General features: G+C 39.9%; 1 protein-coding gene across 5 annotated transcripts in view; it reads right to left on the reverse strand.

The window, feature by feature from the left end:
* GAS7 (growth arrest specific 7) overlaps positions 1 to 13,409 on the reverse strand; it is a 237,151-nt gene that overhangs the window by 107,562 nt on the left and 116,180 nt on the right. The gene's annotated exons all lie outside the window — the stretch shown is intronic.

Consider the following 13,409-nt stretch of genomic DNA (forward strand, 5'->3'; position numbering starts at 1 on the left):
CCCCTCCTTTCCCCAGCAGTACATGCATTCACCTGATATCTTTATATCCCATCTGGAGGCCTCACATACCATTCACAGTGATAACTACATTTTCACAAAGCACTTCACACCGTTTCAGCTTCTTTTATAGTAGGCCTTTTTACGTGTTTTGCACAGACGGCTAAAAGGGTATGTAACTAGGGAAGACGCCAATGTTCTAAATCTCCATGTCCATCATCCCCTGCTTCCTTCTGTCCATCGTAACATTTAGATTGTAAGCTTACGCGCAATCTAGTTTAGTCGTATTTAAAATGGGATGTAAATGCAAGATCCCATTTTACGGTAGTGTTCGGAATTGTTTTTCATTGTTTTTTCCATACTGTACTCTCCCCATCCGCACCCCTCTCCTACCCCCAAATTGTACAGCATTGTGGAATATGTTGGCGCTTTGTAAATATCACAAGGTTAAAATATTCAAAATAAATTCACATCAAACGAAACATAGCAGCAATCAAAACAAAGACTGTTGCTGAGATGTCCGTCCACTTCTCCTAACAACTGCTCAGAAGACTTTTTCTGTCCAGGGAAATAAGCTAAATGAATAACCCCACCTACAATCAGGGAGAGGGATATATACAGAGAGTACGATATTCCAACGGTAGAATGTTCAGTCTCTTCCCATGCCTACATCCTTTATAGATTGTTTCACATTAGACTTGACCTTTGAACTTGAAATGTAAGTCAATTTAATTAGTGATCAGTTTATGTTTCCAAACCCAGTGGAATTTTGTGGTACACCAGAAAGGTTTGCTCTGCGTTAACAGAATAAAACTGTCAAAAGATGAATGGAAAATGATCACTCACACATATTAAACATCGTGGCACACGGCCAGATTTGAGTATGAATTGCTGGCCACTCCAGTGCTGGGACATCTGCTCGGGATACACAGAACATCGTGACATAAAATATACTGAAAAACACATGGTACCTTCTGCCAAATCTTGTTGTTTTCTTCGATTTAAACTTTCTATCAAAGTCCTTGTTTCTGTGGAAGATGCCTCCCATCCAGTGGGTTTCCAAAACCACATTTATCGCTAGCATACCGCAAATTAAAAACTTACTTGCTTGAAGCTATATTGCAACATAGACAATTGAGGACAAGATCTAACTCACTTGTGCATAGATATGTACCACCCGGTAGTGGTATCCAAGTGAGATCATTTACAACTCTTGGTAAACTTTTGAGTTTGTCAATTTTAAAGGGACACTATAGTCACCTGAACAACTTTAGCTTAATGAAGCAGTTTTGGTGTATAGAACATGCCCCTTCAGCCTCACTGCTCAATCCTCTGCCATTTAGGAGTTAAATCCCTTTGTTTATGAACCCTAGTCACACCTCCCTGCATGTGACTTGCACAGCCTTCCATAAACACTTCCTGTAAAGAGAGCCCTATTTAGGCTTTCTTTATTGCAAGTTCTGTTTAATTAAGATTTTCTTATCCCCTGCTATGTTAATAGCTTGCTAGACCCTGCAAGAGCCTCCTGTATGTGATTAAAGCTCAATTTAGAGATTGAGATACAATTATTTAAGGTAAATTACATCTGTTTGAAAGTGAAACCAGTTTTTTTTTCATGCAGGCTCTGTCAATCAAAGCCAGGGGAGGTGTGGCTAGGGCTGCATAAACAGAAACAAAGTGATTAACTCCTAAATGACAGTGAATTGAGCAGTGAAATTGCAGGGGAATGAGCTATACACTAAAACTGCTTTATTTAGCTAAAGTAATTTAGGTGACTATAGTGCTCCTTTAATTCTACAGAGTTGATCTACTAAGATATTTGGTAAGATAAACTTTTAACTGAATGTAAAAGAAGGCAGAAGCATCTGTGTGGCCCGATCTTTTTTTATTTGGAATAGACAAGTTTAGTGAATAAACCACCTCCGATCCAGTACTGGCACGATATTTAGCATACCGCAATGCAAAAATAAAGTGTCTCGATCCTCCTTTTCCTACAGAGCACCGCAATTCTGGAATAACTGCAGGGACACAGTGAAATCTTCATTCAATCTAAAATCTTTTAAGAGATCTATGGCCATATACAGAATGCACCTGTCATGCTTGAATGTATTTATTACCTGTTATGTTTTAAATTTTTATATATATATATATATATATATATATATATATATATATATATATAAACAGTAAGAGTCCTTGCACTCAAGCTGTATAATTACAAAATTTCTTATATAGCTGCACTCGTGGTTGGAGATAAAATCTTCAATGCTTTATTTAATTCATTAAAATAGGATTGACATTTCAGTCCAGCTTATGGATTTTCCTCAGGATAGTTTGAATATTGTATATTTTTAATATTGTATCCTTTACTGTAACGATGCAATGTTTTGTGGACCCAGGACATACTTGAAAACAAGAGAAATCTCAATGTATCCTAAAATATTTTATAAATAAACAAGTAATAGACATAGATTGCTGTATGGACACAAGTCTTCTAATCTCAGTGGTGGATTATAGGTTACAGATCTGTGCCGACAGCCTAGCATTAAAAGACAAAAGACTTTTTAAAAGAATGGCGAAAATTAATAAAATAAAATTATCTTTACATTTTCAAGCAATCTGGCCGAACAATATCATACATATAAGAAGGGTAATTGCTTACAAAAGTGTGGATGTTTTTGCATGAAAGGTGTAACTGATTAGAATATATTTGGTGTCAGGCGTATATATTGTAAAAAAAACAAAACAGTAGCCCAAGCATTGAACTACACCTCCAGCATCGGATAAATACAGGATAAATTATGAGTCTAATTGTACTCTAATCCAGATCAGATGCTTATTCTGTTCTGAATGACTAACTCCCTTTGGAGTAAACGGGTTAAGGAATTCTTGTCGAGTTAACAGAATGAAACGGCAGGATAAGTGCGGCAGGAATCTCTAAAATAAATACAAATTCTAGGAGTTGCAAAAGCCAATACAATCCCTCCTTTCAGACATTAATACAATGAAGGATTGTCCGTGTCTGAGCACATTCCTAACCTGTCACTAATACGCTGCCAGTAAGTGTATGACTGGGCAGACACCTACACAGTAGACTAAGCTTGTTTTAGGAGAATTTAAAACTGCCTTTAGCTTGCTATGCATAACACTGTCTAAACGCTGCATTAAAGGGACACTCCAAACACCATTACAACTTATGCTCATTGCACAGGTTAAATTATGGACACCGAAAGCTAGACGCCTTCTCCAACACTGTCACAGCAGGAAGTTATGGAACAATTCTATAGGAAGAGGAACTAAAAGGTCCTCAAACTATCAAACACATATTTAACGGTAAGTGGTAGGTAAACAAGTCCAATATGATACGAGTATGACCCACAAAACAAAAACAGAAACCACAACATGCAACAAGTTATTACAAAGCGAAAAACAAAATCACAACAAGTTAAAGTGTTTTTGTCACCGTTTGGGGCCTTTGCATACTTTGGAAAGACACCAGACCTTGACTGCTCCGCTGGGTGTCCGGTATTGCATGGTGACCTTACCCAAACCGGTCTTCTTTAAAACCAATGTTTTCATAATAAGTCTGACTTTTTATTACTTATATTCTCCAATTAGTTAAAAATGAAACTACTAGTTAATAGTGTTCTAACAGCTTAAATGCAGTAGACATAAAAAAAATAAAAATACCCAACACTGTTCTAAAAACCTACAACACTACAATGCATTTAAAAAATGTGAAACATAAGACGTCTAATAAATAGCACTATCGGGGGGCGGAGCTTAACTGGTGAAGAGAACGGTCGCATGTCTGATGAGCTCCGGGCCTCAGCAAGAGAAAAGCTCGACTTACACTCTCAAAAACGGGGACAACCCACCACAGAGAGACCCTAACACCCAAACGAGCCTCATGGGACGAAAAAATAAAAAACTGAAACCAGACAAGCCCACGAAGGGCATGGACATTGGGGAGTTATGGCGGCAGGCACATGGCAACTCGCGCTCCAACATGGAGGCTACACACGGCGGGTGCTCCGACTTCTACGAGGAGACGTCGGATGAGGGTGACAGTATGTTCTCTCCAGACCGGCCTCAGCCACCGCCAGCCCGATCGCAACCCCCGCCACCCACCTCAGCCCCCACGCCGGTGAGCATGGAGGCCATCAGAGAACTAATGGCGGAGCATCACCGGAAAATCTCGGAGGATATCGCCACGATCAAGACCTCGCTGCAGGGCCTGTCTGGGCGGGTTGGAACAGTCGAAAATGCTGTGCACACCCAATCCAGCCAAATACAAAGGCTGCAACAGGAGGTACAAGAGCTGAAGCTGATAGCTGGGCAGACTGACCTGCGATTCGCTGGACTTGAAGACAAACGCCGCCTGAAGCACCTTAAGATTAGGGGCATCTCCGACAACATACCAGAGGCTGAACTGCCCCATGTCGCTAGGAGGCTCCTTGCGGCCCTATTAACCCCGAGAGTAGCCAAAGCGGTGCAAATAGAAGGCATTTTTCGAATTCCCAAACCCCCTAGGGCCCCAGCCACAGCGATGAGAGACGTCATCTTACAGTTCCAGTCCTATAAGGACAAAACCGCAGTCCTAGCAGCTATTAGGGATCAAGCAACGTACTCTTTCGAAGACATGAATCTAACCTTCTACGCTGACCTCTCTGGCACGACACTGGCATGGAGGAGGTCTCTGCAAAGACTGACATCCCTCCTGCGAGCACAAAACATCAGGTACCGCTGGGGTCCAGCTCACACCCTGCTGATCATCAAAGGCGATACTACACACACAGTACGCAGCATGCAGGAGGCACCGACAGTACTGGAACAGCTGAACCTCCCGTTTGACTCGATGACTCTGCCGGCACCAGCGGATAGCCCTGCAAACCCACCGAACTGGGGCAACGCCAGCGCTGAAGAATTCGTCCCCAGAAGACCGACCAACGCACCTACCACCTGAAAATACGGGGACTGGAACTCACCTTGTCGGGACAATCTCTCAACACAGCATTCACTTTTCAACGAACCCACACCCTGGCTAGTGGTTGGCAGTCCTCCCTTTCACGTACCGAGGGACACACACTCCAAACTGGTACAGGGCACCACTACAGGCGACCCCTTGAAGAAGCCGCCAATCTTAAAGCTATAGCTCCAGAACTTTTGGCTTTACCCAGAGGCCGAGTTGACGGTGGCAAAATAAATATTTTTTCTTTTAAAAAAAAATGTCAGTTAACATAGTTTGATATATTCCCTGTTTTCCTTTAACCCCCCATTCCCTGTTCCCTACCGTGCTTAAATTGTCGTCTCTACCTATATGTTTTTAACTTTCCTCACCAGTCAGGATCTATTCGAGATGTGCTAATTAACTTTACTAAGGCATACCAACACACTCTGACAGCTTCAGCCCTTTACCCTTCCTAAAACTGCGACTTTACTGTCATGGTGACGAAACAGGGTTTAGTGTGAACCTCACTCCTTAGCATTTAGTGCTAATGATTGTTTTACATATATATAATGCAATCCCGTGGCTTTTACCATCTACACCACCTGCTCATATAAGCCTGGGATACCACAAAGGGTAATCGATGTACCTATGTTGCTAGCTGTACCTCCCAGAGGTACAGTTCCCCATAATTCTTTGCAACTTACCTGGTCTGGCCTGCCTCACTAATGTTCATTAACACACAGTCTATACACTGCATTTTGGTAAGCTAGAGGAGACCAGCCTCGTTCATACACCTGCCATATCATGAGCCAAGCCACTGTTCCCTCTTTTGCTATTTCTATTTATGTTATTGTTATTTTGATGTTAAAATGATGCTCCTGAAAGACTTCTGTCTATCTATATACCTCGAAAAAAAATAGTGCCTGTTTTATTTTGCCTACAATGTTATATTATCTGTGTAATTCATTACTAGTCAATCGCTGTTGTGGCATAACCCCATGTGTACATGGAGTGTCCTCGCGGTCCACATGCTTGCTATAGGACCTATAGTTTAAATGGGTATACTTGATCTTTAACGTTAACCCTTACGCAATAGCTATACTAGCTTACCGTGATGTTACCATTCTATTATAAAATAGTGCCTGCTTTGTTTTGCCTACAATGTTATATTATCTGTGTAATCCATTACTAGTCAATCGCTGTTGTGGCACAACCCCATGTGTACATGGAGTGTCCTCGTGGTCCACATGCTTGCTATAGGACCTATAGTTTAAATGGGTATACTTGATCCTCAACGTTAACCCTTACGCAATAGATATACTAGCTTACCGTGATGTTACCATTATATTATAGAATAGTGCCTGTTTTATTTTGCCTACAATGTTATTTTATCTGTGACCAGTCAATCGCCGTTGTGGCATAACCCCATGTGTACATGGAGTGTCTTCGCGGTCCACATGCTTGCAATAGGACCTATAGTTTAAATGGGTATTCTTAACCTGATCCTTAACGTTAACCTTTACGCCATAGATATTCTAGCTTACCGTGATGTTACCAATATAATATAAAATAGTGCCTGTTTTATCTTGCCTACAATGTTATATTATCTGTGTAATCCATTACTAGTCAATCGCTGTTGTGGCACAATGTACTTGCATGTTCATATACGCACTGCAAAAATAAAGAATTAAAAAAAAAATAAAAAAAAAATAGCACTATCACCAGAATTTTCGAGAACAAACCGCGGCAGAGTTTATCACCCATTCCTAAAGTGACCCGAAAAGTGACATCTGGCTTTTCCATCTAGAAAAGACCTGGATGTGGTTGATTTTGAAGATGCAGCGTGGGTTCCGAGCAGTACCCAGGTAAGTTGTCAAACCATCTTAGCATGGTTTTACATCTTGTCGTGGGACGTCACCAGGACACTCCAGGCACCATAACTACTACACCTGCGTGTAGTGGCTATGGTGTTTTGAGTGTCCCTTTTAGGTATGTAATTCACATTCTTACCATTAATATAAAACGTTATTTCTGGAAAGTTAAAAGGGGAAATCAATAAACCAGCTCTAATTATGCAATATCTAATTTAATTATAATCACAATGCATTCTGGGATATCATTCCCTGGAATAATAATGGCCTGTACCAACTTGCCAATAAACTGAAAACTTTACACAATGTAGATTTATCAACATCTATTAATTCCATTAATAAGGATTCAAGTGATTTGCAGTACGTGAATTTGATATCAATCTTCACTGTTCTATTATTACCTTCTTTAATGGCGCAATATAACAAAACCGAGACTCTTAAATACACGGTAGATAATTCATTTGAATGCTTTACTGGTTTTACGGAAATAAAGAATGAAAGGAACGTCCAAACGAACTTCATTAAATAGACAATAAAATAATGCATAAAGAATTGAATAGACTGCTGCCTGCATATTCTGCTCACTGCCCCCTCCCCACCCCCCGCACAGCTCAGAAACATTTGTTTAATCTTTTTCCCCACTACTGCAGCAGTTGATTCGTTGATTTGTAATTAAGAACCAGTAAATTTGTTTGCAAATATAATACATCCATTTTCAAAATTTGATTTTGTTGTCTCCTAAGTGTTACTAGACTTGAGAGGTGAATATATTCTTTAGAAAATTTAGAAATTAGAAACTAATTTTAGAGTGGATAGCATGGAGGACTTGGGGAATTAAAAGCCAAGTGGTAAGATGCGGACTTTCGCCCACTGAGTAATGTTTCCATTAATAGGCTCGTTATATCATGGACTTAGTTTTCCTCAATACAGTGTTATACTTCAATTAACACCAGGAGATCTCAACTTGTAAAAAATGACAATCTAAGGTTAAATATAACCCATCCTTGGCACCATCTATGCAAATAAGTGTAAAGTGACTAATTACATATTCCACAGCAAATTAATTAATTCCCATCTAACGATGCTTTTTCTCTTTTCGATTTAGATATATATATATATACACACATCACATATACACACAGACAGGGTAAAGAGATGTATAAATGAATCCATGTTGGGGTTCATTCCTTATTCTCTCACTAAATAACTATTTCAGGGTTACCCCAATAAGAAGCAACAATGTATCCAGTGTGAATGTCCCTTTAACATCTTAACTGCAGCTATGCCAATGTTGTTATTGGCATATTGCTTCCATGATGATCAAGGTGGATTTTCAGCCTTACTTGATTTCTGAAGTCAGCACTGAAACATGATTAATACATTAAGCCTGCTGCATAATGTATGAGAAGCCGTCTGATAATGGGTTAAAATACTTTTAAGGGAGAGGAGCAGAATTTATTTAAAAAAAAAAAAAAAAAAAAGTGTTTGTTATATCTCAGTTGCTGAAATCATTTTTGGCAGGAAATAAAATGCAGAAGGAAATTGAGGGAACATGAATCATAAATAAAATAAAATGAAAACTATCATCTTAATTGATACAGGAAAGCCTGTCAGCGAACTTCCTCGCAGGAACCGTGCTAACCAGACACATTTTCTGCCAATACAATTCCTGTCCCATAGAAAACAGCGAGGCTAGAGCCAGTTAATGAGACAGATTGGTAAACAAACCTTTCATCGCCAAAAGAGTGAAAGTTCCAACGGTGAAAGTTCTGTAGGACAAAGCTTAAAGGACCACTAAAGGCACCCAGACCACTTCAGCTTAATGAAGTGGTCTGGGTTAGTGATGTCCCGAACGGTTCCTAGGCGAATAGTTCCTGGCGAACATAGCGTGTTCGCGTTCGCCCCCTATTCGTCATCATTGAGTAAACTTTGACCTTGTACCTCACAGTCAGCAGACACATTCCAGCCAATCAGCAGCAGACCCTCCCTCCCAGACCCTCCCACCTCCTAGACAGCATACAATTTAGATTAATTCTGAAGCTGCAGTCATTTTTTTTTTGTATTACTTTTTTTTGGGGTTTGTGTTTATTATGCATTATCCTCCATAGCCAGTAACCTGTTTTTATTATACATTATCCCCCCATAGCCAGTAACTTGTGTTTATTATACATTATCCCTCCATAGCCAGTAACCTGTGTTTATTATACATTACCCCCCATAGACAGTAACCTGTGTTTATTATACATTATCCCCCCATAGCCAGTAACCTGTGTTTATTATACATTATCCTTATCCTCCCATAGCCAGTAACCCGTGTTTATTAAACATTATCCCTCCCATAGCCAGTAACCTGTGATTATTATACATTATCCCCCCCCCCCCATAGCCAGTAACCTGTGTTTATTATACATTATCCCCCATAGTCATTTATCGTTGGACCTAGGCAGCATGATGTCTTAGGCCGGCCCAGAGAGTGAGTGAGTGAATAATATAATATATATGTTCAGAAACATATTAGTAATATATGTAAATCGGGTTCATGCAAAGAGGGTGAAAAGGTATTAAAGAAAAACACACTTATTGCATCAAATTTACAAAGCCAAACTTTTAAAAGCTTTCCTAATTTCTTTCTCGGGATGAGGAATATATCGGTTGTAGACTGAGGATTTCCATCTGCCCAATCTTTTAATAATATGCACTGGAGTGTCAGTGTTAAAGGAGACCGAAGCTGCCCCTATTCTAAATGAAAGACCCGAGACATGGATACAACCCAATCTTAGGAGTAGTGTTCTGATGTAGAAGATGAATTTAGCCGTAGTCAGGGGGATTCAGTGAGAGTAGTGGTGAAATGTGTGTGGCATGACTGAGTGTGGGTAAGTAAGAGTCAAGTATTTTAACTGGGCACTAGTTCTAGGTGGGATAAAGTGGTATAGCGGATGGATGAGTAGTTTGGTTCGTTTTAGAGGTTTGTAGAGAAAGTATATAGTGATCATGATTTTTAGCGATATCCAATATTTTTAAGGTGGTCCCAGTGCCACCACTCATATCTGGTGTCACAATAGCTTGCATTTAAAAAAAAACAAAAAAAACTTTTTGGACTGTAATATAATAGCAGTCAGTTTCCTTTACACGTGTGCATTTCAGGGCCTGCCAGGGCACAGTGTCACACCAGTGCAACTCATATCTGGTGTAACAGTAGTGTACATTTAAAAAAAAATAAAAATACAGGGGGCTTGTTGTCACCTTTCGGGGACCCTTGGTGTTGTACGTGGCTGGGTGGAGGAAGAGACCTTCAATGATATCAGTGAGGACAAGGAACGGGATATGGCTAGCTTGGTATCCAACCTTGTGCAAATGGGGAGTTTGCGGTTGTGCAAATGGACTGTTTGCGGTTGTTTGCGGTGCGTTAAACGGGGAGTTTGGTCTGTCACTGTGAAGCGGGCGTAACCCTTACACTACCTGATCAATCCAACATCATACCTGATGTTTTAAAGCACGTTATTCCAAACAATTTAGGAATGTTAGGTGATTTATGCCCTTTATGGATTAAAACCAGACTCTGCATCAACTATGTAATTTTCCATGGGAGTTTTGCCATGGACCCCCCTCCGGCATGCCACAGTCTAGGTGTTAGTCCCCTTGAAACAACTTTTCCATCACTATTGTGGCCAGAAAGAGTCCCTGTGGGTTTTAATATTCGCCTGCCTATTGAAGTCTATGGTGGTTCGCCCGTTTGCGAACATTTGCGGAAGTTCGCGTTCGCCGTTCGCAAACGGAAAATGTTATGTTCGCGGCATCACTAGTCTGGGTGCCAGGTCCATCTGGGGTTAACCTTGCCTGCTGTAAACATAGTGATTTCATTTTGCTTTCTGCAGAGGGGGCAAGGCAGTTACTGAACCATTTAGGTATTTTCATGACATACTAATTATATATATAAAATATATAAAAGGTTTAGTTTATCTATAATAACAAAATCTAAGATTTTCGGTCAGTTTTATTGCTTCAGTAGCTCTTTTACACATGCACACAGACAATTCCGAGAAAAGGATTATTACAAAAAAAGGAACTTTGGTGTCTCGAAGTCAAACAAAGACTGTCCTTTCAAAATAGGGACACTTGGGAGGTATGGTATTATGTAACCACATAGGATAATTACATTATAGAAATACAGCAATATTCAACAATCTCACTCAGCATCTTTCAAATATACATGTTCTCCAGTAAAACAAAAATAGCACACTTACTGGTACACTACAGTGCCCTATTCTCCATGTACCCAATGACCAACCCACCTGTACTAGGTCACTGCTCTCGGACCTTCATAAACTCACACGGACGTCCAGCCACCATACTATGTGTACTGTGACAGTACAATCTCACTCAGCATCTTTCAAATATACATGTTCTCCAGTAAAACAAAAATAGCACACTTACTGGTACACTACAGCGCCCTAGTCTCCATGTACCCAATGACCAACCCACCTGTACTATGTCACTGCTCTCGGACCTTCATAAACTCACACGGACGTCCAGCCACCATACTATGTGTACTGTGACAGCAGTGTGGTAGCTAAAGGCTGGAGTAAAATTTTGCAATCACCAAACTATCTGTACAATACCCACAACCACGTCTCACTCACCATACGGTCTGTAATGAACCATAGACAGTTGTATTGTAAAGTGCCGCAGAATTTATTGAGCTGTATCAATATATTATTAATAATAATAATAGTAATAGTGCTCTAGACTACATTAAACCCTGCAATCATCCCAAGAAGCAGAAAATAAACAAGGCTGTCGGCACTGGTAGAGCATGTTTTTTAGTGAAACTGCTTGAAAACAGTTTTAGACAAACACCATAATAACTTATCTGCTGCATGCGCTTTGTTCAGCTTCTTGCACAGGACGCCAAGATATTCAGAGCTGCAAATCAAGTTATATTTAATGATCAAGACCAACGAAGATTGCGGCCTAATAATATTAAGGTTTAAATTGCACCTAGGTGGAGTGCGTGGTTTTGTCTAACACTTACATCTCATCCAGATGGAAAATTAAAATGTTATTTATGATTTCGAATAGAAAGAATAAATTATCTATTTTAAAACCGGATGGAAGGAAATGTAGTGACGCATTTGGGACTGCGCTCATCCACACGGTGCTCATTCTCTTAGACGCCATGGGATGGGAGTGTATTCATTAAACAGCAATTTGCAGTGGGTCAACAATCAGCTCGAAAATTTCAGCTCAAAGTAATGGAGATTATAAAATAAAAAAAATTAAAAAATCTTTATATTGATTCGATTACTCAGACTACTTTTCACCTCAACGTTTAATGAATATGACCCTTAGTGGTGCCATCTGAAGTGATGTCTCAAGCAAGAGAACGGATTCTGACGCAGATCCCGTAATTAGAACGAAGGATTAGTTGTGAGGATAATTACATTATAGAAATACAGCAAAATTCAACAATCTCACTCAGCATCTTTCAAATATACATGTTCTCCAGTAAAACAAAAATGTAGACAATGTAAATTGAGCCAACTTGCAATTTTCTGCCTCGACACAAGCGAGATTCTTCTCGGAACCTAATAAACATGTATTCCGCAAAATGTTTGTGTTGGTGTTTTGGCTGCCGACTGACAAAATGCACAGCTGTTCCACTTAATTGCTTATGCAAATCCAAGGTAAAATATGGTTTAACAAAACAAAAATACTTGTATTAATATGTGTGGTGTATTTAGTCCAAATAATCACGTACATTAGAATAGAGAAGGAGAAGCCTTTACCCAGGACAAGGAGAGGGAAGTGTGTTCTTGGGAGACAGTAACTGTTGTCTTCTGCCAAAAATATCTCTAACAAAGTATATTGCATATAAGTATTATCAGATTTACCACCCTTACCCTCAAAGCCATTTCCCATAGTGTCATGACAAAACATAGATTTACTGTCCTGGGTATAGAACGAGGATCATTTCAAATTTTCCGTCAATAGTAAGTTTCGAACCAAAAGTCCCTCGTAAAGCTTGGCCAAAACTGGACATGTAGACTCCAGGCACCATTACAACTTCAAATCACTGAAGAGAAGTGGTCATAGGACTTGGAATAACCTTTTAATGAAGCAGTTTTTGTGTACAGATCATGCCCCTGCAGATTTACTGCTCAATTCTCTGCCACTAGGAGTTAAATCACTTTAGTTTCTGTTTATGCAACTCTAGCCACACCTCCCCAGGCGGTGGCTCACACATTCTGCATGGCAAAAACAGTTTCAATTTCAATCAGCTGTTAACTTACTTTAGAAGTTGTTATCTCCTGCTCTGTAAGTTGAACTTTAATCACACACTGGAGGCTCCTGCAGGGTCTCGGAGGCTATTAACAGAGCAGGAGATATGAAATTCTAGATTAAACAGACTGTGTGACAAGTGATATGCAAGGAGGAGTGACTAGGGCTTTATAAACAACGTGAGTTAACTCCCAAATGGCAGAGAATTGAGCAGTAAGACTGCAAGGCTGTGATTTATACACCAAACCTGCTTCATTAAGCTAAAGTGGTTTTGGTGACTATAGTGTCTCTTTACTTTCATAAGGAACAAT

Source organism: Pelobates fuscus, chromosome 5 (genome assembly GCF_036172605.1).
Source record: "Pelobates fuscus isolate aPelFus1 chromosome 5, aPelFus1.pri, whole genome shotgun sequence".
Lineage (NCBI taxonomy): Eukaryota > Metazoa > Chordata > Amphibia > Anura > Pelobatidae > Pelobates > Pelobates fuscus.